General features: G+C 42.9%; 1 protein-coding gene across 4 annotated transcripts in view; it reads right to left on the minus strand.

Moving 5' to 3' along the window:
- The window catches only part of PDE4A (phosphodiesterase 4A), a 510,240-nt gene that overhangs the window by 231,123 nt on the left and 257,572 nt on the right, over positions 1-21,545 (minus strand). The gene's annotated exons all lie outside the window — the stretch shown is intronic.

The raw sequence follows: 21,545 nt of genomic DNA on the forward strand, positions 1-21,545 counted from the left end.
CAGGAACACTGACATACAGGGGCTCCGGAGCAGCCAGGCACTAAGACTAGTCAGCACAACCAAAAATCTTTGTTACTGAGGCAAGCTCTGGGAGGGAGAACCACTCCTTAAATAGGCCTTTCCTCTGGGTTTCCAGGTGAGCCTCATGAGTGGCCCAGCAGCTGCTACACAGGCCAGGGCCTCAGTCTGCAAACACCAGGCCACTCCTGGCTCAGGTTGGCCCTGATCCTGCAGCTACCAAGGTGGTGTGGGCAAGATCCTGACACCTGCCATCTGCACGTTTTTCTTCAAGTATCTACTGCAGGGTAATTGAACATTTTTCCAAGGAGATCAATTGAAAGGCAAGTGATCAAATGTTCACGGATTCAGATTTTTGCACTGAGGCTGCACTGAATTCAGATCACGGTGGCAGAGCTTGGGCAATGCTTGATGGTTGCTGTCCTTGCTAATGTCATGGTGCGTTACAGGTTACTGGTGTATACTGGTCAGAGGATGATTTTTAACCTTTTTTTACAAAACATGCTATGCAGCTATGTATCTGTGCATTCATGGATATCAAAGGCAAAAAATATATTAAAAATTAAACATTGGCTTGTAAATAGGAGCATCCTGAGTGGAAGAGACAGGCCATGGAAATGGAAATGAAAACAAATGAGTCCAGAATGACTTGAATAGGAAAGAACATAAAGGAAAGAGGTGGCTAGAGTGGGTGTTGTGACCCTTAGGGTGGGAAACACTGGATCACCCACTGATCCAATAATCCAAGGCAATTTTGGTCCCTCTCCTGGATCTGTTGCAAACTGAAGTATCCCTGAAAGTGAGTCTATACATGGCAGGAAGAAAACAGGGCATAGAGGATTTTCTGCCAGGTTCTTTTTGTGTGTGTTGTCGGGAAGCACTAATGGCAGACATTGCATAGACTCTGTCCATACTGGCTGAGTAGAGGTGTTTGGTTTTTTTTTTTAACTCAAAATATTGTGTTTTTTAGGGGGATGAGATCATCACAACATGTATTTTGGAATTTGTTACATGGCCAATTCAGCTTCCCCTGAACTTTTAATCAATAAACGCCTAGTTCAAAAAGGTCTGGAAGAGGACTCTCACTACACCACTCACTTGGTGAACACTCAACAGTGTGTTTCCATTCACTGGTTGCTTGCATTTTTGTTGTGCAAGAACCTTTCTGGTTATTAATTTTTATACTTCCTATTTTTTTTCCTTTCAGTTCTTTAATCCTTGCATCATGGTTGTTAAAATCTAACCTTTCGAATAAATTAATTAAAAGCAAGCCAACAAATGAACAACGAGTCCATTGCTGCCACTGCTACTTTGGGCATTCACCAAAGACAAGGGAATCTGTAGTTCTCAGATGTTACTGGATTGCACCTCCCATCTTCTCGTGGCCTCCTGGGCGGATGATGGGAATGGTAGTCCAACAACATCTGCCTCTGTGGCATCACACAGTGAGGCCTCCAGTTGACTTCTCTGCTTCATCCAGGACACAGACAGAACCCTTCTTCAGTGAACAGACTCAGAAGAAAGCCACAGGGGGGGGGGCATGCAGAGTGGCTCAAAAGACTCTTCAGGCAGCCTCTCCAGCTGGAAGCACCAAGCCTCTCTAGAACATATTGTGTGGGAAGGGGTGAGGCAAAGAAAGCAGCCTATTTGCCATACATTCAAAAGCCACATATTCACAGCTAAATCTTGCTTCCCCTCCTTACAGCCCTAGACACCAATTAATGATGTATTGATTATGCCTCCAGCAGCTTAAGAGTGGGAGAGAAACGGAAATACTGGAACTGAGCATAGATCTTGACCCCAGGCATCTTTAACTGACAGTTGTGAAAAGGCAGCTTGAAGTGCGAAATGGAAGAGTAAGATGTGTGGGGTGCTATCTTAATCACACTGTTATTGTACCACAGTTCTGCTGTATCCGCTGAATTCTGAGGGGTCCAAGAATCGTATAACCTGCCCCCAAGGAAGAACAGGAGAGAGGGAGAGTGGGGGGGGGGGAGAGAGAAAGAGAGGGAGAGAGAATGAGAATGGTGGATGCAGCCAACCAGCATTCCTAAATGTTTATGGGTTTTCCAATTGTTTCTTCGGCACAGTGCCTCTTCATCAGCAGTACTATCAGCGGCCTACCTAGAAGCACTTGTAATCATTTTACGTGTTGTTAGAGATGGGATCTGCAACCCAAAAATTCTTATTTTTTAACCACAAAAAAATCATGACAACACACAGTCAAAATGACTGGTTATTTGTATATGCTGTATGCATAGATGGCACTATGTTTATTTTGCTGCCCAGCTTGATGTCATGGATAGAGTGGCAGACTACAGCTCAGGAAACGTGGGGTCAAACCCCCACTTGGCTGTGGAAACTCGTGGGAGTGGTGCTGGTTGGCACTGGTAAAGCCCCTCGTCAAATATCTCACTTACCTTAAAGTCACTGTAAGTTCGTTCTGACTTGATGGCACATAACATATTTATGTTATTTTTATTAGGATATTTTTATCCTTTATTCTATCTGCAGATCTATATTAAAATATTAGTCATAATGGCACAATAAACCAATTCATCGGATGACTTCAGGCCAGTTACTTTCTCTTATTCTGCTGTAAAAGGATTGTTGTGAGGATAAAAGATGGGAAAGGGGAGCTAGGCAGGCAACGTTAAAACTTGCTGGAGGGAAGGCAAGACAGAAATGTAACTAATGTGACTAATAAAATAAAATAAGAAATGAAAAGGTTATACTCTGAAGTATTAGGAGCTCTTATCACCCTAATCTAATGTGTGTATCTGTCTATCTAAGAATATGACAAATGCCGAGAAAAAAGGAGTCCAGTGTTTCAGCCCAGACTCAAGGAGCAGAGCAGGCCCTGGCTTTGCAATAGCCATCTGCACCACCACCCCAATCGGGGTGTAGAGCAGTGGTTCCCACCCTTGGGTAACTCAGGTGTTCTTGGACTACAACTCCCAGAAATCCTGGCCAATACTGCTAGTGGTGAAAGATTCTGGGAGTTGTAATCCAAGAACAGCTGGAGACCCAAGGTTGAGAACCACTGTTGTAAAGGAATATATAGAAAAGAAGCCTAGTTTGCCCCCAATACAAGTAGGACGGAAGGTTGGAGCAGCTGACAGGAAGAATAATTTGGCTGAGATCATGGTGCAGGAGGATGCTGCTGTGTTAATGTCATGGGTGCTTCCGAAGACCTGGACCCAGAAGGGTTAACTGTGGCTGAGGAGAATGTGGAGAGATCAGAAACACCTGAACCGCCTCCAGATTCTCCCTCCACAGCAGACAGGCTTCGGGGCAGGCTTCGGGAAAGACTTAGGACAAGAAGATCAGAGGATTGCTCAAAGGCTTTCCACAGAGACCTACGTTCATCTAGTCCTGAGTACTAGCAGGATAGAAAGCTTTCTAGCAGCTCAAGGAGCTGTTTCATTATAAAACAAGCTTCCAGTGGAAGCAAGGAGTCAAAACCTTGGCTTGAATCCATGTTTCTTGCATCTTGTTTCTGAACTCTGGACTTTGGCCCTGGACTACGCTGGTATTGGACTCTGACCCTGAACTACACTGTGTATTGGACCCTGGACTTTGACATTGGACTTCATTCTGTAAGTTGGTTTCTGGACTTTGGCTTTGCATTCTTGATATCTCTGACCTTGGACTGGTTTATCGGACTTCGGCTATTGTGATCTCCGGGAATGTGACAGTTAAGGATTCTAATAACCTGAAATCTGGGTGTCATAATAAACTCTCTTGTTGGAGACTTAAATATACATGGCAACTCTCTTGTTGGAGACTTAAATATACATGGCAACTCTGGAGGTATAAGGGACAATTTTGCTCCATTGAGATCTATATTCTACTTCCAACAAAACCAAAAGAGATTAGAAGTCTACTTTTGGATGAAAAAATTCCCAGGTGATTTGACAAAGAGTGAAAGAAAGGTTAAATGAAAGAGGGAAACACAAAAGGGTACAACACTTTCATGTTCCCCTCTTTTGTTAATACTAAAGAATATAAAAATGAAAATAAATAATTAGCCTCTTTCATTTCCTTCCCTCCCCCCTTTTTGTTAAATACTGTACAAAAGTTCCATCTTTATTCTTGGTTGCTTTTGTGCCACCATTAAAAGAGCAGAAGCAGCAGGACTGGTGGCTAGGGTAGTCAAAGGTGGAAGAGGTCCTCCTCCTTTCAAATAAGTCGCCATCATGACTTTAGCTAATAAATAATACATTAGTTCCATTAGCAGTACAGAAGCAGCGCCTTCTTCGTTGTCTGGAGAAGGAAAAGGCTCCTCACCACTTGAGTGATCCCAAACATTATAAACTGCTGCCATTAAAAATGAGTTGCTTTTATACAGAACCTTTTGTTTAAAAGTTTTTAAAAAAAACAGTTTTTAGAGTCTTTAACTGCTGCCCTTTATAATACCGTGGAATATTTTTTAAGAGAAAACCTGGAAATTTTACCATTTGGTACTACAATTCCCAGAATCCCCCGTGCTCTTTAGGGATTCTGGCAACTGGAATAAAAGAAAACTTTTTCCAAATTCTCCTTCAAGGTTTGTTTGGAAAGGGTGTGAGTCGTGCAACTGCAGCATCCTACACAGTTGGTTTCCTGCTCTGCCCAGGCAGGTCATAAATTCCTGAAAAGGGAATTTATTCCCTCCCAGACCTGATCCTGAACTGCTGCCGGCAGAGAACTTTTTTCTTCTTCTGTGTGTTCCAGTCTAAACTGTAGTGATCTCCCTTCCTACACGCCTCCACATCATGCCCAATTTCCCATTTGCTTAATTGACAATTAGTCTCAGATGAAGACTGGGAAGTGAGTTCTCAGCAGGGAACAGCTTGTTCTGATACAGAAACTTATAGTCCAATAGCATCTGTTGTGAACCAGCTTTCAGCTGCTTTCTGTAAGCCTTGCCCAACTCCTGGGTATCATCTCAAGGCTTGATTGTACTGTGAATCTCTAATGGGTCAGTACTAGATTGGCCTTTGCAACAGCTGACTTTTGGTAACCATGCTGGAAAGATGTGCAGATGTCAGCAGAAGATGCTTCCAAACAACAGGTTCTATTCTCCCAAGAAGAATTTCTGCCAAGGTATCAAATAGCATAAAAGTGGCCTTCCGCAAGCTGGACAATCCCAAGAAGGCTGTTGAAAAAGGGAATGATAAAGCACTTCAGAGTATTCTCTATCTGGGAAACCCTGAAAAGGGTCACCGTTAAATCAGAACTGACTTGATAACACACAATTATTACTATTTAGCATTAATGACTGGAGATACAGATTCATTTAAGAAATCATGATTAAAGAAGCTTCAGTTTGGATTAAGGTACAAGGTCCAAACTGACAAACTATATTTTACAGTTGTAAGATCAAAACAAAACAAACTATGGTGCGAGGAAGGTTTGCAAACCATAGACTATACTGCACATGGTTTCGTATGATCTATGGACAGTCAAAGCACAGCTGAGATGGTTTCTATGCACCAGAGGCTCCAGCAGCTAAGAGTGGAAGAGCTGACCAGAAAAAAAAGGAAAGCAAGCCAACAGCACTAAACCATGATTTGCCCACATTAACAGAAGCTTAAATCACAGTTATGGTTAGTACAAACCATGGCTTGAAGACTCCTCTAGGAAAGGCAAGCCCAACACTCAGGAATGCATTTTTCATGGGTAGAGTATATGTAGCCCTCCAGATGCTGCTAGACCACCATTCACATCAGCCCGAGCCACCACTGCCAACAGTGAGGGATGTTGGAAGTTGGATTCCAGCAACACCTGGAGGACTGCACATTTCCCACCACTGGCATACTTTTTTCTCTGCCCACAGCAACCTTCTCTCTCTCCTCCTTTGAGAGTGTTAAGCATGGTATAAGCCAAATCTCCTCCCAACATGCAAGGAAGTAAAAGCAGAGACCACTGAAACCTGCACCCACATGGTTGCCTAACTCCCCTGTGTTCTTCTGCAACATGGCACCATAGCATAGGGAAGCTGTTCCCATGTAGTTGTGGATGTATGCGGTTGAAAGGGACCTTTTGGCTTCCAAAGAGGTAGAAGCAACTGCAGAGGGGAGTCAGGGGGAGGAAAAACAATTCCCAGATCAAACTGCACCTGCACCTCTTTGCTGCAGACCAGGAACTGACTATGACTGCATTCTGAAGGGTAAACAGAAAGAAAGAGAGAGACAGAGAGGGAGAGGGAGGGAGACTCCCTCACCTTAAAAAAAAAATAAAGCCAAAGAAATCCTGCCTGTCATTAGTTCTTTTAACATGCTTAGCTAGTTCGGGGGTGAGGGGGAAGGTATGTGCCTTCAGCTAGGGCTTGAGAAGAAAAACATGCTACAACTGATTTGAGGACAGACCAGGTTGCTTGGCAGCCACGTGGGCACTGGGAGACGGTTACCTTGGTCTCCTGACTGGCAATTAATCTTGAGGGAGGTTCTGCATCACAAGTCCAAGCTCAAGTGATCTGCCAGAAGGGGTGTGCCCCATTGATCAGGGTGATGGATGGCAAACGTACAGCCTCGCTCTGCTGCAAAAATCAATCGAGTCCAAGGAAACCCCTGTGCTTGTTCAACGGCTGGTTTTCTCCTGCCTCACTGCAACCCTCCCTCTGCCACGCTTGGCATTTATCTTTCAGAAGCTCTTCTACTCACTGACAGACAACAAGCACACATCCACGCCACTGTACGGACTGGGAGGCGGTTTATGTGTGATTATCTACATACCAAGGATAGAACTACTGTAACTCAGGATGCAATAGGCAAGGCACTATACGTATAAGCCAGCCTTCCCCAAAGGCGGGGGGTGGGGGAGAGTTGATTCATATGAAATTGTATGAGAGGGTTTTTTTCAAATCGGATTGTTTTGCTCCGTTGCTTTTAAATGAGTTTTTAATATCAATTTTATTTACCATTTTTAATATGATGCATTTAAAAAATTCTTTTTAAAACATTTGTACACTTACTGTTTTTAGCTTTTAAATATTGTCCTTTTAATGACGTCAGCCACCTTGGGTCCTTTTGCGGAGGAAGGTGGGGTAAAAATATTTTAAATAAATAAACGGACACCTGGCTACAGCCTGTGTTGTCCCTGGTCTCTGCTGCCCGAGAGACTATTTCCTGGATATCCTCCTGCCATTTGTCAAAATGACAGCGTTCTCCACATCGGTCAAGAGAAGTAATGTAGAACATGATTGCCAAATGGAATTCTAATAGCGTGGGAAGCTGTATCTGGCTTGCGTACAACTTCCTAGCTTAAAGTAATTAAAATCTGGGGAGGTAATACAAAGAAGCCCAGATTGTGAAAGCCGTGTTTTAATTTATAACACTTAATTTTTACATTCATGCCCATGAACTGGCTGCCAAGGTGTGAACATTTTTATCACCTGCGTCTGAACTGAGTTACTCATAGATAATTTCGGGATTAAAATGCCATTAAGCGTTCCTTCTCAAGTGTGATTATGACCTCCTACAAAATGCAGCGCATGCTTCAAGGTGCACAACACTTGGCCTTGCGAATCAAAAGGCATCACTCAGCTATCCTGCTTTCCCCCTCTTTGACAGATTCTCTGGGGGAAGGGGGTGAAGAAACATGGGGAGGGCGACACATAGATAACAGCAATTTTCAGACCTACGGTAAAATTCCATATTTCAGGCAGAACAATTGTGTAAGAAAGTCCTCCAAGACTCAGGCAGCATACTGTGTGTGTTTAGTCATTTAGTCGTGTCCGACTCTTCGTGACCCCATGGACCAGAGCACGCCAGGCCCTCCTATCTTCCACTACCTCCCGGAGTTGTGTCAAATTTATGTTGGTTGCTTCGCAGATACTACCAGGAGCAAACTCTGATAGTGGACCCTCCCAGTAAACCCTGGGTATATTTTTGATTTCTTTTGGCTGTTGCCATCATGCCTCTCCGTCACCATTTTGTCCTCTCTCCTCACTGTCTGCTCCTAACCAATCAAGGATCACACAAAGACAGGATCTCTGAAGACAACTATTGGCCTCAAAGGACTCAGGGTGGGCAGGAGAGTGGTCAAGAGCTACAGCACCTAAACAGATCGCCCTTCCTCTCACAGCCAAAGCTTAACAGAGTTATGTCTTTGTGCTACACTTCCCCAAAGATAGACCAAAAGTAACTTCCCCAAGCTCTGTTCAAGGCACAGCCCAGCCAGAAAGGAGGACACTGGCCCTGGGTAGTGCAGGCAAGATTCCCCCCTATGTTTTTTCTGCCTGCAAAATTCCCCCTACGTTGGTGTGCCTGCAAAGTGGAAGGCAAAGTTTGGGGTAGAAAGGCAGCGGCAATGACTCAGTGGCTTACATGGCCTAAGGACACGATTCCCTTCCCCTGTCTCCATGCAATAGGCAAGCATTTAGCCTAGTTTTCTAGCCCTCTACTCCCATCTCAAAGCCCAAAGAAAGGTGGGCTGTTTGTTGCAGCCTTTGAACCAGAGGGGAGAGTAAAGCAGGCTTGTCAAGCCCTGCTCATGACATGTGGAATCTGCCACATATAGCAACCCTAGTGGCAGATACCTCTAAGTTCATGTGGTTACCACCCAAGGTAGTTAATACATCACCACAGAGGTTAACAATTTGTGGTTAACCTCTGTAGTGGCCTGTTTGTTGCAGAATTAACATGCCAAATCAAAATCACATTTCCTATTAATATCCACAATCTGACATTCAGATTACTCATCGGGATTCTTGTGTGTGTTACGTATGTGTGTTAATTTAAATCTCCAAAATAAGAAAATCCGAGATTTCAAATGCTTTGAATAAACTCCTACACATTTCAAACGTATAATTTTAATTCACTTTAACTGCAATACAAGTCCTGCTTTGCAACGGATCTCCTTGGCCTGGCTGCGTGCTCCTATCCAAAGTTCAAGTCTGCCAGAAGCGCCCATGTGGAGGGAACTGAGAGATAACAAAGGCAGGAAAGGCAAGCACCTTTTCTGTCCCTAATTCTTATGGGGCAATGTTTTCCATGTGTACAACAGAGGTGAGGACACATTAACAAGAAGGAGTTTGTTTATCTGAAGTCTCTTTGGAGTTCTCCCTTTCTCTCTCCTCCCTGCCTCAACACACCCACATCCACATAAAATGGGTGAGGAGGGATAATTTTTTTGGACTACAACTATTCTGGGATACTTTCTTAGTATTATTCTGTGAGCTGTGCCAAAAACATGTGGCTTTTTTCATCTCTCTGCAGACATGTGTGGACAGAGAGAGAGAAAGAGAGAGAGAGAGAGGGAGAGAGGTATTATTTGATCAACCTCATACAGTACTATTTTATTCCAATGCACCAGGTTCACCAGCCTGAAAGTGTGATGTCAAGTAAGGGACACTGATGTGTGATTTCTTCCTGGAAAGATCCAGCCAGCCAGCTGTCCCCAGGTGACTGTGAGGGAAGAGCCAGAATTAAGAAGGGGCCAGTGCTTCTGAGCCCCAAGACTTTAAAAAGGTAGCATAATCACTCTTCCACAAAAGGTGCCCAATGCAATGGACTAGCTTGCACATGTGCAGTGAAACTTAGGAGATTCCAAGCAGCTAGAATTTCGGTATGGCCTTGATCAAGAGGCATCTTCCTGTGTATTCTGACTGCTCATATTTGTTTGAGTGCTAAAGAGGAGCTACAGGTTTGCCCATGAACAATTTAAATGATTCCCCCTTACAGGAACATCCAGCCTAATGCAAAGGGATGACCATGGAGGCAAATGGAAGGTTGCCTTGTTGTTTCTCCTTGCCAACAGCCAGAACTAGGAAGGGTTACTTTCTCTGGAAAGAAATTGCCAACATCGTCCAGTCAGCACGGCCACTCAGCTGGAGATAATAGGACTTGCAGTTCAAAAACTAACATTTTCAGAAAACAAAATGGTACCTGGAGAGGTTATTTCCATCCCAGAGGGGCAGGGAGGTGAATGGAATGGCTCTCTTAACAATTTCCAGGCATCACCAATTGGAAGAGCCAACGGTCCCCCTTCCCATCATTTCCTCGCCTCTCCTCGCCTCTCCTCGCCTCTGCTTAATGCTGCATATTTCTTTTTAGTCTGAGACTGTCTCAGGATGACTTTACAGGACAAAACTGCCCCCACCCCAAAAAATAAGCCTATATATTTTTTGATAAATGGCAGAGAGGAAAAAATTGCAGACAACCAAATAGCCATTTTGAAGGGTTAATTTGCTCAGCTCTGTCTTGAGCGGCAAAGCCGAAAAACAAAACGAAATTGATAATGTGCTATATAAATAGAAAATCAGCACAAGGTACAGAACAAATTGCCTAGGCAGGGCTGAAGTGGCAAACTACCAACCTCTCCCAGGCTGTCACACAGAGGGCAATAATTGGCTCCTATTTCCCAGTGGCTTTATTACAGCTCCTGCCTTTCAACACGGCTTCCCTCGCATCTGCTCAAGTGGGGGAAGAAAAGAAAGCCGGATTTATAGGTCAGATTTTACATTTTAAACTATGTTTTTATTCTTAAAAAGGGATTTTTGTTACTTGTTTTCTCCCTGATTTATACATATGCCAAGTGGCATACTTTCTGCCTGCAGTTTGCAGCCATGACAAACCCTCTATAGACAAAAGGGGCCTTTAGAAGTACTGTAGCTAGTTCAGTTCCTAGATAACAGTGACAAGAGAGCTATTCCTCACTTCCTATAGATTCCACATGATTCTTTTTAAAAAAAGGATGTCTCTAGAATTGAACCATGAGCAAAGCAACAAACAAACACAATGAAACACACCAAAACAAGTTCCTCAATGCATCTGAGTTAAAGACTGTCGTGCTTCTGAAAACACGATAGTTTCTCTTTTATACAGATTCTGGGCAGGTGAGGTCACAGCCATTACTTGTAGAAAAACAGAACGAAACCTGTCTTCCATGCCCAATAAAAGAAAGGGGTAATGGAAGGCACTCAGCTCCATTCTGAGGGAGAGCAACTGAAAAAGGTCTTCCCTAATTTTACTTAGTGGGGATGAAACTAACACTGGGGTGGGTGGGTTAGGGAAACAGAGTAAACAACAGTTCAAAGCAAAGCAGCTCCCCCTGCATGGATTTTAGAAGGGGAGACACTTGTCCTGCATGGTAGGGAACCCCGGGGGGGGGGGGGTAACTGTAATGCAGGAGAGGCTTACTTGCATGCAACCAGGAATCATTCTAGAGGCAGAAAAAGAGGGTCAAAGAGTGATGACAGTGAAATAGGTTCTGCTCTAGTCAGCCCTTACCCCAAATCCTAGCACCAAATTAGAAGTTGACACAGAGATTTCTGCACCCTTTGTATCTCTTCCTTTTTAATGCCAATAAGCCTGTTTTTTTAACCAGGATGAGCAGGAGGAAGGGAGAAGTTGGCCACTCCTTAACCCTGCTACAGTGGATCCTCGACTTACAGACGGCTCGACTTACAGACTTTTCGAGGTACAGACTTCTCTGGCTGCAAAATTTAGATTCGACTTGCAGCCAGAGAATCGACTTACAGACCAGAAAAAAACCAAAATGGAATAAAAATAGAATAAAAACCACTGGTTATGGGATTAATTGGTTTTCAGTGCATTGTAGGTGAATGGAGATTCGACTTACAGACTTTTCGACTTGCAGCCACCATTCCAATATGGATTAATTCCTTAAGTAGAGGGTCCACTGTACATGGTAAAGCAGGGTTAGTGAGATCACACTCGGGGCTGAAGAAGTTGGCTGTCCCTGACCTTGCCACTTTGAACTATGCCATTATGCACGCTTCCTACATAACCAAAGGGAACAAATGCACAGCTCGGAGCCAACGCAGGCATCCCCTCCTCTCCATGCCATATAAAAGTTAGCTAATGAAAAAATGGGCAGTAATACAATGTATTTGCCTTTATTCATTAGCTGGTTATAATTACCTGCCACTTGCTGCCTGGATAGCTGAGTGAGTTGGAGCACTTGGCCGGGAGTTTGGTTCCCCTCTGTGCCTCCTAGGAAAAAGGCCAGTTCGTGCAGCTGTAGGCAAACGGCACAGTGCTGGGGTGCCCCCAGAAGAAGGGAACGCTAAACCATTTCTGAGACCACTGTACCCCTCAGAAGGGTCACCCTAAGTCAAAACTGACTTGAAGCCATATTGTTGCTGTTGTTTCCTCCACTGAACTCAAGGCTACATACGCGAACCTCGTCCACCCCATATTATCCTGATCTACTTCATAACAATGTCGTGATGTAGGTCAGGTGAGACAGCATGATAGGGCCAAGGTTACCCAGGGAACATCAGGGCCAACTGGGCATTTGAACCTTACTCTCCTGGAGTTCCAGTCCAGCACTCTAGCTATAACATTACAATGGCTCTGAGCTCATATTTTACCGTCTGCCTTTCCCTCTACATTGCCACCAAACGTACAAGACCACAATGAAAATCCGAGCCAGTGCCTTTTTTTCCTAACCATCGGTGAGGTTTTGCAGTAAGATGTCGTAACACCTGCAACACTACTGAAAACAATCGAGGTTCCAGCTGCACTTAGGAAGGAACCACGTGATCACTACAAAGATCACACACACGCAGAGATGCTCGTACCAGGGAACAATCTACAAATGGCGTTGCATTATTGCTAGGAAAGGCAGGTTCAAGCTATCCTTGGTTCATGCAAGGGTCCTAGCAGCTAGGGCTGGAGGTACTGCAATGAAGTCCCTTGGTACTGTCCATCAAATTATGAGGCAGGTGACAAATAGCTGTCAACAGTACCATGCATAAAAAAGTAGAGACCATCACTGAGTCAAGGTACAAAAAAGGGTGGGAAAGAAGAAACTGGGCCAGGAAGAAATTTCATCTTTTACTCATATTATTCACAGACATGGATGAATGGCTGACCAAATCTCTTGTTAGCTGGATATTTCATTCATTCATTCATTCATTCATTCATTCATTCATTCATTCATTCATTCATTCATTCTCTCTTTCTCTCTTCCTTTCAGTTGTCAGGAGGATGGCAGAGAATTCCTGCTGTCTTAACACTCCGTCCCTGTTGTAGCAGAAACACAGAAGCGTTGATGTACGGTATATGCCATTTTATTATAAATTTCATCAGTGGGCCAGAGGAAAATTGAACTACCTGATTTTGATATCCCTTCCAGCTGTCCTGTTGAGCTGACTTTTAATATATACAGCAGGACATAATATAAAAATTGCTGATAAGATTGCTGTGTTTTTAATTTCAATTTTGAAAACCAGGCCAAAATACGCAAACTTTCTCAACCTGAGTGTTATTGTTGTTACGATTAGCTATTACTGAGGTGATTTATTGTTTTCGTGACCTGATGTTATTATGCAGCTCTTCAGAATAGTTTCTATCTCCTCTGTAGAAACCAAATGGTCTGTGGACTAAATAAACTGAGTACAGTACAGCTTAATGATATTCAATAATGTATAGCCATTAGCGTGCACAGTACTTGATAGAGCAAAAGAGGTCCCAGCACCAAAGGAGCTCAGAGTCTAGAATTTAACAGTGGAAGGGAGGGAGACAGAGTGCACAGATGAACTGCTGCAGAAAGATAAATACATCTGTACTAAATGTATATGTTTTCTTTGCTCTAAAAATTGTTCTCAGGGCAGCTAATGATTAAAAAAATGCAGATAAAAAAAACTATGAAAGCATAAAGATGCATAATTAAAAACAGATCAATTAAAAAATACATTGTTTCATTTACATATAACATAATCTAGTTAAATGCTTTCTAGCTGGCAGGCATGGGAAGCAGGGTGGTGGGGATGGTTAGAGCCACAGGATCCATAGAGAAAGTGAGTGAATGTGGGGGAATCCAGAAACTGTTTTCAGCATAGCTACCTGCCTTCGCCTGGGTTTTCTTCATTTTACCGGTGACTTCCAAATGCAGAGAAATGTCACGTTCTGGTCATTCCTCCTCTTTGTGCAATGGCTGGGCGTTTCCTAGCCAGGCCTGCCTTCTTCCTCCCACACCTGCCTTTCCTCCACCTTGTCTGACACCCCCTGCTCTCTCACTCTCTCTCTCTCTCTCTCCTTGCCACCCACTATTAGGAGAAGAGGAGGGAATAATGAGAGAAAGAAGGATAGACTGGAGAGAGATGGTTGAGCTGATTACTCTGCAGTCCAAATTCATCCCATTTATTTTCTTTTCAAGTTGCCATTCCAGTTTACCCCAAACAGTGTAGGGCAAGGCAAGGAGATCGGACTTCCAACACACCTATTTTTAGCTCACCACTGCTCAGGTTCCTCTTTCTATTACTCAGTATTTGCAGGAAGGAGGCCTTTGTGTCAACAGCACTATCACTTCGATGTCTTCCACATTTTTCGTAACCACATTTTATTTTCTGTCTGCATGGTTTTTACATATCAGACGGTCAGCTGTCCAATGCAGCAGTGACTCCACAGCTTTACAAACACTCTTCTTTATTACATATCCTGAGGTGGCCGGTGCTCCAAATGTCTCTCTGCCTTTCAGTGGAGACACAAACTTGCGGCAGATAGAGTAGTTTTTCACTTGCAGAGGAGTGGCCACACAACGTGTCACCGTTATGCAGCAATCAGGAGGAGCTTAAGTGACCCTTATTTCTTTAGAAACATTTCCATCCTGCTAATCCATTAGCTGTCCATTCCTCTGCTAGCATATGAGCACATTCAACAGCCTCATCTTTCTGCTTTTAGAACTTCTTATATGCTGCAGTGATGAAGGCTTGATGAAAGTTTGTGTCTGCAAGGTAATCTAATGATCAAAATGGCACTTGGACCTGCTAGTTTCTGGTCTCCCTGTCTTTACTGCCATGGATCCGCTGTCATTATCTGTATCAATGAGATGTGACCTTGCAGCTGTTGATTGTAATGACTGACATAGCGGCAGCCCACTGCCAGGCATCTCTGCACAGTCAGCACTGACGTCGCAAGAAGATACAGACAACCATATTGATGCTCTGTAAGCACATTAGCAGGAGGAGATGGGCAATGTTTTGCAATACTCTTGCACGGGGCATATACTCTTAATGAATGACAGTTCAATGCTAGGCATCTGAAACTCTGTAAAGATGCGCAAACAGGGCTGGGCTTATTGATGGGCAGGGAGTTGTGTCTTAATGAAGTTCTTTGTTTTTGCAAGGACAATGTGTGGTTAGCCAGCTTCCAAATCAACATTTTGAGATTGCTGAAATGTTGCACTCTCATTCAGAGTGGCAAAATACCACTACCTAGGAACCTATCTCTGTGAATGAATATTGGGCAATTAGAATTAAGTGGCTTTGTAGCAAATGACTGCTACCATTAGGTGAGTGATCTGTTTGCTTTAAGGAAATCTATCTTTTGCGAAATTATGGTGACGGGTGATGGTGGTGGTGTATTTAGCTGTTTTATATAGATATATCTTGCTATGAAGGATGTTCACACTGGATTACTACAAGAAGGTATCTGAAAGCATATTGATTGGACATGGCCTTTTCTGTGGTGGGCTTCATATGCAGACACACTACTGACCAGCAATAACTGTGAAGATAGCTGATTTAAGCAACTCACTCCTCCTGTTATGGTGGGATACATTTTTCAAGATACATGTCCAAGTATTATCCTTCATACCAATACAAGGTATAGTCATCACCCATGTACTACCACATGCAGCATATACTGTACACTATTACAGTTGTGGGTCTGGGACAAACAAGTACAGTACATTGCTCTAGTTTCCTATCACATAATTATCTGTCCATACCTATGTTCACCTTCTGCAAATGTCCTAGTGGAAAATTAACAGGCATGATATGGGTGGGCTGGGATGGGAGAGATCATCCGTTGACGACTGAGAAAAGTCTGAGGGTTCCCTAGACCGGTGGTGGGACACTGTGTGCCACCTCTGTATATGTTTGTATTATTCTATGAATAATGATAGAATGCCTGATGGGTGGTTCTATATTAAAAACAAACTCTCCGTTCTGCTTTCATCATCAAGAGTGCCAGGTTGTCTGCAGGTCAGGATGCCCCAAGAGTAGGGAAGAAACCTTTTCTGCAGACTAGCCCTGTTGTAAGGAAGAAGGCAACGTGTGGGAGGCACAGGAGCAATAAGATTCTAGAAGGGGGCACCTTCAGTAGAACTGAAAAGGCTGTCGACATTCATCACAGCAAGAATTCCCTCACCTCATCACAAATGGGGAAGTCGTGCATGAAGAAAGTGCATAATCAATAAGGAGACCAAAATGCATGGCTAGCTGTCACAAGGAATCTGTCAAGAGTCAGGCAGAAAAGGTACACACTATCTGTAGCCCTCAGCAAATGAATTCTGGGGAGGATGTGGTTCACACAGATACCTCAACACCACCATTCTTTCTTGAATCAAGCATAATAAAACAGAACCATCATGTCTTCCATTTTCTAATACAGAAACCAGGAATGCACTAGCTCTCCAGATGTTATTTGTCTGCAGCTTCAACCCTCCTTTTTCTCCCCACTGACTATGCTGAGCAGGGCAACTGAACAACATCTGGACAACCACATATATTCCCCACCCTTTCAGCATGGATGTTCTAAGTGGCAGGATTGAACACAATTAACAAAGACATAATAGGTCTCCATTCACATAGATTATATCATGATCTCCTGTTGGGTTAAATGAATGGGCCAGTCCAGCAAGATGGCAGGAAAAGTAGAAGATGAGCTTTCTGGCACAGTGGGAGCCCAGCTGTATTGCACCAAAAGCTGGCATTAAAAAAAGTTTAGCTATAATGCATGCTACTCGTCGTGCAAAGCAATCCCATGTGTTTACTCACTAATCCTATTAGATTCAATCAGGTTTACCCCCTGATATGTTCAGGATCAAAGTGCTGATGATTTAGTCACTGGCACACCCACCCCACCTCAGCCCAAGATGCACTTCTCACTGCCAGCTTGCAATCTCATGCATTTTGGTTTTCAACAGTGTCTAGAGAAGCGGCAATATTTTGGTCCTTCTAGCAGAATACCAGGTCTCGTTAATTCCTCCAAGGGTTTTAGAAGAAAAGAAGTAGGCCAGCACTCTTAAAAATACAAGGATTAGTAAAGTCTTCACTAGGAAACAAAGCTGTCTTTATGTTACAGATCAGGAGTCTGGATTCCCAGAAGTTTGCTAGGGAATGAGAAATGTGGACACCCAAGTAGAATATACTTAATAGGTAAGGAAATCACACAAGACATTGGCTCAATGCACACGCAATGCTAAATCATAGTTAATCCTTATATGCACAAGCAAAGAGAACCCCACAAGAAAACCAGGTTTAGATACTCTCCTTCCTTCCTTCCTTCCCTCCCTCCCTCCCTCCCTCCCTGATGGGAAAATAAGCCAGAATTCAGTTTCATTTTATCCACTTCCTGGCTTCTTGTCCATTGTAAATCAGGTTTCAAGGATAAAATAACACTTCACTCCTAAACAATCTAGCTAAGCAACCAAGTTGCCTTATTTAGTAATTGACTAACACTTCAATTACTAAATAAGGCAACTCGGTTGCTTAGTTAGATTGTATAGGAAAGAAGTGTTATTTTAAACCATGATTTATGATTTCCAATTGACAAAAAGCCAGGAAGTGGATAAAATGCAAAGAAAACCAAATTTTAGTTTATTTGTTCTTCTGACTGCACAGAAAGATGAAAGAATGGGGTAAGGGAAGCAAATGACCCAAGGGGCCACCATGAGAAAATGTGTTCCTACAGATGTTTCTGGACTGCAGATTCAGTAATCCCTCATCATTAGCTACAATGGCCAAGGTTAATGGGAGCTGTAGGCCAACAACATCTGGAAGACCACTATCTGCCCCTGTCCCAAGGTTTTGCTTGGGCCTTTTTCTGCTTATGCATGGAGCTTAACTACAACTTAGCATTATGTGTACATCAGCCCCCCCACCCAGCTAATGAGCCCCAGATCCTCAGCTGATGATGTCCTGACCCCGTTTCTGGCATTAACAAAACTGAATCATTTTACTGCCTATGGGTCTTGAGTAACACACTGAATTACATGTTCACTGCTGATTATTTTATTATTTATTTGTTTATTTAAATTATTTTTAATTCACCTTTCTCCTTAAAAAGGACCCAAGGTGGCTTACATCATTAAAAAGACAAAATATGAAAGGTAAAAACAATAAGTATACAAACATACAAGGAGAATTAAACAAATTTAAAATAGTGTATCAAAACAATTGTAAAAACACATTTAAAAACAAGGCTCAATGATCCATTAAAAAAACTCCACACACATTTCAGACAGCCAGTCACTAAGGGAAAGCTTGCTTGAAGAGACAGGTCTTTGTCTGCTTGCAGAGAGACAACAAAGATGGGACCAGCCTGGCCTCCCATGGGACTGAGCTCCAGAATCTGGAAGCACTGGCAGAAAAGGTCCTGTCTCCTGTCTCATTGTCCCCACTATCACTGAGGAAAAGGCACAGCTGAAGCTGTTGGTAGAAGATTTCAGTAAAAGGTTTACTGCCTGATAATTAATGATAACCCTAAGTTACTAGCTGGACAGCTCAGTGAGTTGGATTATTGCCTGAGAAGCCAAAGGTTGGGAGTTTGATTCTGCACTGTGCCTCTAGGGAGAACAGCCAGCCTATGTAGCCTTGGGGAACTGCACAGTCCTAAAAAAAGAAGAAGGGACTGGTGAACCACTTTACACCTAGGAAACCCTGGCAAGGGTCACCACAAGTCAAGGTTCAGTTGATGGCACAAAACGAAATTAAATTTAAAATGTTCGAAACTTGTCTCAGAATCAGCTCAGAAATCAAAACAATTGGAAAAGGAGTATTTGTTTTCCAGTAATTGTCTCCCACCTCACAATGCTGATGCATGCATGTTACTCCTGCACACGTGTACACCAATTATCATACAGCTTTCTAGGAGCTGCATATTATTTCCAACTCCCTTTCACCCATTTCACAACATAGTTTACCAGCATGTTTTTTTTTAAATCAAGCATTTTAAATTGGCTTTAATTTTTTAAACGGATTAAGGTTTGTTTGGTTTTTTTGCATTCTCTTCGTTTAATCCTATTTTCACGTTAACATCCTAATTCATTGTGATTTTATACATGCATTTTTTAAATTGTTGTACACTGCCTTGTGTCCTTTATTGGAAGTGTGATATCAATAAAGTAAGTAAAATAAGTAAAATAAACACTAGCCATGGCAGAGAGCCATCTAAGAACTTCAGCTAATTCTCCCACCTGTTCCTTAGATCTGCATGTGGGACCATCATTTGCAGCATCTAACAGAGTTCCCTTAAACAAACAGGAGCAAAACAACTAAAAATTCAGGCATTCAGAGACCAAGAACAAATATTCATGAATGTACGGAGCAGAGGAGGCAAATGCCCTCTGCCCACACCCCAGTGACGAGATCAGAAGGCATCACAGATCGCAGAGACTTCCTTCCAAAGGTGGAGAAGCATCGCCTCATTCCTCCCTAGGCCTGATCCGGCTCCTTAATGGGCCAGATTTGGGTTTGCAGGCAAGAGGTGCCCCTACTTGGATCTCCCACAAGAGTGAAAGAACGCCTGCATGTTCTGCTACAAAGCAACAGGATTTGAAAGCCGAGTGTTATAAAAGGATGCCTTCATAGGCTACGTTTTGAAGAATTTATGATGAAACTAACCTTTTGTAATACGCTCCATATCGGAAGCTAGACCGATTCTTGGGCAGAACCAGATAATGAGCAAATTTTGGTGGTAGGTATGTGTATTGAAAATATAAGGTTGGACAGCATTCAATGACTAAACTCTCAAAGAGAGGGAGGCAAGGTTTTTGAGTCCTGTAAGATTTTAATCAGTCTGGGCTTTTCAGTCTTTGTTGTTGTTTGTTTGTTTGTTTTCTTTTTGTTTTGACTATTGACACTAGCTTCCTTACTCACAGGAGCTGTGTCAGAATTTAATAAAGGGATGATTTTCAAAGTTCAGGACATAAACATTTTTAGTACATATGTAACAGTTAATGTCTACGGAGAGTTCTCAACTAATGGCAACTCACTTCCAAAGTTCACACTTTGTGTGTAACTATACAAGAGGATTTCAGCTAATATACTGTATCTGAATAAGTGCTTTTCTGTACAAACTTATATACAGTTGAAACCTTGCTGAAATCCTGTTGCGTAGCATAATAAAGTTAGACTAAAGCGGGGATATGTGGTGAGTCAACTCCACTGTACATTTGATTGATTCAAATGGGCCTACTCTAGCTGTGACTTACTATGCTAAAGTAGAGTAGGCCCATTTGAATCAACAGGTCCATTTGAATCAATGGGACATACAGAAGAGTTGACACATCACATCCCCATAGATTTGACAAGCCTGCTCTACTATGCTAAGCAACAGGATTTTGGCCATGGTTTTTTTTCTGACAAAACTCTGGCCTCAGTGTTAGCATTTCTGGAAAGCAACAACTATTTGCATATTCACTTCAAAACAGCAGCCTAATCATTGTCTTCTAGATACAGTTTAGTAGCTGACAGACAAGCCAATTACTTTACCCACTGCCAGAATGTAATCAACACTCTGAATATTAATTGCCTGTATTAATAATGCTATTGTCACTATGGAAATATTAAAATCCAGTTATCAGCTTCTGTATCCTATTTCATTTGATCCCCACGTCTGCAACTGTGGCTTTTGTACATAAAACTGTGGTTTTGTTTCCAGTGTACATACCTATTCCAGAGAAAAACAGAACACCCTTGCAATAGTAGGTTGTGTTAATTGGCTGATGCCCATCTGCAGAGCTCCCAGAATCCCTGGTCATTATGGCTAGCATAGGGATTCTGGGAACTATATTCCCCTAGAAAATAACTTTTCAAAGTTATGTCATGTATCTATAAGAGACTTACAGAGAGTGTCAACATGGACGCTGCAGGCTGAGTGAATTCACGTCTACTAGATGCTGCAGGAATCAGGTTATTCCTCAGCATCCTAGAATCGGGATACAATAGCTGACCCCACCCTCACCCCACTCCACTTCCAAAAACACAAAGACCGGCTGATACACAGATATGTCTCCAGCCTCAACAAAAACAGGCAAACCTTTGGTTGGCAAAGAGCAGAAATCAAGAGAAAGATGACGATCTTTATTTATTAAATTTTCGTTTCAAACGGGCTGCCACCGAAAATTAATCTCCAGCATTGCCAATATATATATATAAGTTGGGTCAGACCAAAGGCCTATCTGCAGTAGAGTTCTGTTTTCAGACAATAGTCAGCCATTGCCTGTAGGAAGTCAACAAGCAAGGCAGGAAGGCAACCACCCTCTCCGGTTGTTTTTCCACAGGAACAGGCACACAGAGACATATGGTCTGTGAGATTGGAGGTAACACATTGCAGTTATGACTTGTAGCCATTGATAGCTTTATCCCTTTTGAATCTGTCAAATCCCCTTTTAAAGCTGCTCAAGCTAGCAGCCAGCACCACATATCTGTGGGGAGTTTGCTGCCACAGTAAATTCTTTCTGTTTGTCCTGAATCTCCCACTATTCAGCTTCAGTTCATGGCCCAGGGTTTAGCATTATGAGACGAGAGGAGGAGACAAATCCCTCCCCTCCCCTCGCTCTGCTCT

Source organism: Pogona vitticeps, chromosome 2 (genome assembly GCF_051106095.1).
Source record: "Pogona vitticeps strain Pit_001003342236 chromosome 2, PviZW2.1, whole genome shotgun sequence".
In the NCBI taxonomy this organism is placed as follows: Eukaryota; Metazoa; Chordata; class Lepidosauria; order Squamata; family Agamidae; genus Pogona; species Pogona vitticeps.